The sequence below is a fragment of the Alligator sinensis genome, unplaced genomic scaffold (assembly GCF_000455745.1).
Source record: "Alligator sinensis unplaced genomic scaffold, ASM45574v1 scaffold1056_1, whole genome shotgun sequence".
Taxonomy (NCBI): Eukaryota; Metazoa; Chordata; order Crocodylia; family Alligatoridae; genus Alligator; species Alligator sinensis.
The window spans coordinates 288,516-291,961 of record NW_005842818.1 but is presented as its reverse complement, the minus strand read 5'-3'; positions in this window follow the sequence as shown (position 1 = coordinate 291,961).

Genomic DNA, 3,446 nt, shown 5'->3' with positions numbered 1-3,446 from the left:
TGGGAAAGGCGGGCAGAGGCTGGGGATGTGCCCAAGGAGACAGTGAGAGGCAGTGGCAGGGCATGGAGCAGATCTCTCCTAAAGTCTGGTCCTGCCTCAGGCAAAATGGCCTTCCAGCCCCCCTCGACATCCCCGCCCCCCCCCCCCCCCCCCCCCCAGCAATGGGCGATGGGGGCACGAGGTGCCGAGTTCGAGGGGGCCTGCTCTTTGTATGATAGCCTAAAGGTTAGAGCAGTGGTGGAGGCAGTGGGATCCCTGGGTTTCTAGTCCCCTCCTTAGCCTGCAGGGGTTCGAACCCCCTCTCCCACCTCCCTGGAGAAAGGCCTGAGCCCCAGGCTAGAGGACACCCCGCACCTCCGGTTGCAGCTGGGCCAGGCAAGAGCCGTGGGGCCAGATAATCAGCGAGCCAGAGAAAGCCTGGCCCAGAGGTGAGGGCACTGCTATGGGAGTGCAGAAACCTGCGGCAGGGCTCATTTCTGTTTCCTAACCAATGCATGGACAATCCCAGGAGCTGGGGGGGAGAGATGGGTGTTCAGACACCCCCTTGGGCTTGCATTTCTTGCTGTCCTGCTCCACACCCCTCCCTCCTGAGCCCCCAGGATTTGCTGGTGGGCTGTGCAGGAGTCTGGGGTGCTGCACCCTCTCGATTCGACTCCCCACCCCGGGGCAAGGCAGGGCAGCGAGCCAGGCCTGCGTCTGGAGGAAAGAGCGAGCCGTCTGCGTGCAACCTTGGCTCCACGCTTCCCAGCTTTCTCCCTTCATAAACCATTGCTGTGCGCCTGCAGAGCTGTTGTTAGAAGGATGCAGGGGAAGCGGATCCCAGCCACGTGACCGTGTGATGGTAATTCAGACCCAGGTCTTGTGACCCAGCTTGGGAAAGAAGGAGAGTCTCTAATTCCTGCATGTCACGGCTTTATCCCACTATCCGCTGCCGTCCCCTCCTCCCTGCCCAAAATCCTCCCCGCAAGCCACAGGGGCATTCAAGCAAGGAGGGAGGACACTGTTGGATCAGAAAAATAGGAAGCCCAGCAGAGCTATTCAAAGTCTCTGGCAGCTGGGGCCGTCTCAAGGGAATGGTGCAATGCAGCTTAATCTGCGCGGCTGCGCTGCTCCGCTTTGGCAACCTTTGCCCTAGCGTTTTCCTTGCCTCTCCTCCACCTCTTTCATATTCCCCCTAGTCTTGTGTTAGGTTTGAATTTAGCAAGTCAGGGTACACACCTGTTTCTATCTATAGCAAGACAATGGAGGAAACCTGTCCCCCCCCCAACCCTGCCACCAAAAAAAAAGAAAGATGACGCTTTCAGAAAGAAATGCAAAATCTAGTTCTTCATTTGAGCTTGGCCACGTAAGCAAAACAGCATGTCCCCTCTCGCTGAGGAGTGAGAAACAGCACTCCCCTGCGCGTTCTCCGGTGTGCGATGTGCTCAGGTAACAGTGACGAGGACGAGAGACAAAAATAGAGCAGAGAAGTGGCTGGTGGCACCCCGTACTCTGCCATCCTCACATCCTCTGACTCACTTCCCTCTGGGCTCCAGCTGCAGCGTGGTGAGCTGTAGCGCGACGTGTGGTTTTGCCCAGTGTGAAAATGCAGAACATACAGGAACCAATGAGTCTGTTTTTATTTTTTTTTAAAGACTTATGGCCTGAGCATTATTTTAACGTTTGTGCTCATTTCTCTGCACTGCTCCAATTCAGCTCCAATTTCTGCCACCATGGATCCAAAAAAAAAAGGAAAAGCCCATTTCTCTGGGAAGGTACAAGGCATGGGAACAGCCCAAAATAAACAGCAGGGATGAGTTAAACCAGGAACTGAGAGTTTTCAAATTACTATATAGTAGTAATGCTAATAATTAGTGCTATATAATAACACCAAGAAGAACAGAGTCCTGGCAATGCAAGTGTAACACAATCGATGACAAACACAGGTGTGGGTGTGTTTCCCGGAGCTGCAGAGGGTGCTTTGTGGAGCAGGCAGGTGTCCAAGGTCTTAAAGAGGAGAGGAGAGATCACTTAAAATATGTGAAGTGGGCACCCATGTGCACCCCAATAGGCAGGATTTGGGGGGGTCACTGAATTGTTTCAGTGCAGGAAGGGTTGTTGGCGGTAAGTCATGCAACCAGCCTGCGGTGGTTTCCGATTCTCAGGAAACCCACATGGTAAAGGGCCAGCACGCTCTAAAGGAAACCTCATGCAGGGCTTATCTGTATTCGCTGATACGGAGCTGCGCACTTTCTTTGCTGGCCTGATTGTGCAAGCAGGGGGAAGGGCAGACAAACCCGAATCTTGCTTTGGCAAAATCCAGATCTTCCGCAGGCAAAGACTTCAAGGAAGCTGCAAGAGTCGTGCCTGATTTAGGCCAGCAGTATCGAAACCCCTCGTTGGAAAGGGAACGGGTTTGCAGAGAAGGCAGGGGTAGAAGAAATAATAGGTGTCTAGGGAGACAGGAGAAAAGTCGGCTATGGGAGTGCGGAAATGTGCGGCAGGGCTCATTTCTGTTTCCTAAGCAATGCCTGCGGTTGCATGGACAATCCCAGGAGCTGGGGTGGGGAGATGGGTGTCCAGACACCCCCTTGGGCTTGCATTTCTTGCTGGCCTGCTCCACACACCTCCCTCCTGAGCCCCCAGGATTTGCTCATGGGCTGTGCATAAAACAAAGCAGACTTGTTTGATGTCTTTCTCCCTTTTTATGGGCAGCCAGAGGTATTTTTCCCCGTAACTCCTTCTACATCACCCTACACACTCCACCACGGGATCTCAGCCTCTGGATTCCTTCCCCCAGACTGTTACCCAGCACCTGGCACCGGCCTTTCAGAGCTAGTAACTTGCTTTTGTCCCTCCTCTGATGCTCCATATTAGCCATCAGCTTCCCACTCATTTCTTGTAAAAAAAAAAAAAGCCTTGGGGGTTTATACCTCATCTCTGGGGCATCCAGAGCAGACCAGCTGTGAGCAGCTGAAGTGGGAAGCTGCAGTGGCTGGCTCCAGTCTCTGTGCCTTGGGGATTTTTTTTCACGCGTGAGATGAGGCTTGAATCAAAATCTCAGATCAGCATGGACCCGAGCTTGGGATCTGCCCAATGCAAACCTCATCCAAAGGAGCAAGGTCTCGCTCACTGGGAATTGTGATCGGGGCTGCAAGTGGGATCTGGGGATTTGATCGATTCGAGCCTGGTTTAGTCAAAAGCAGGCAGTTTGTTGAACCAACCCTCACAGATCACGTCAATAAGGAGGCATGCTGTTCTTCTTCATTCCTGAAGAAACTCCCCAGCAGGGCAAGGGCTCGAAAGTCTCAACATTAGATGCTGAGGGCTGGTCACAGGCTTGATGGAGTCCTGCACAAAATACAACCAGGAGAGATTCCCTGCTGTGCTTTTCCAGCTGCAAGAGGGACCCCATCTCTCCTAGACATCCATCCCACGCTGCTGCCACCTGTCACCTGCAACACTTC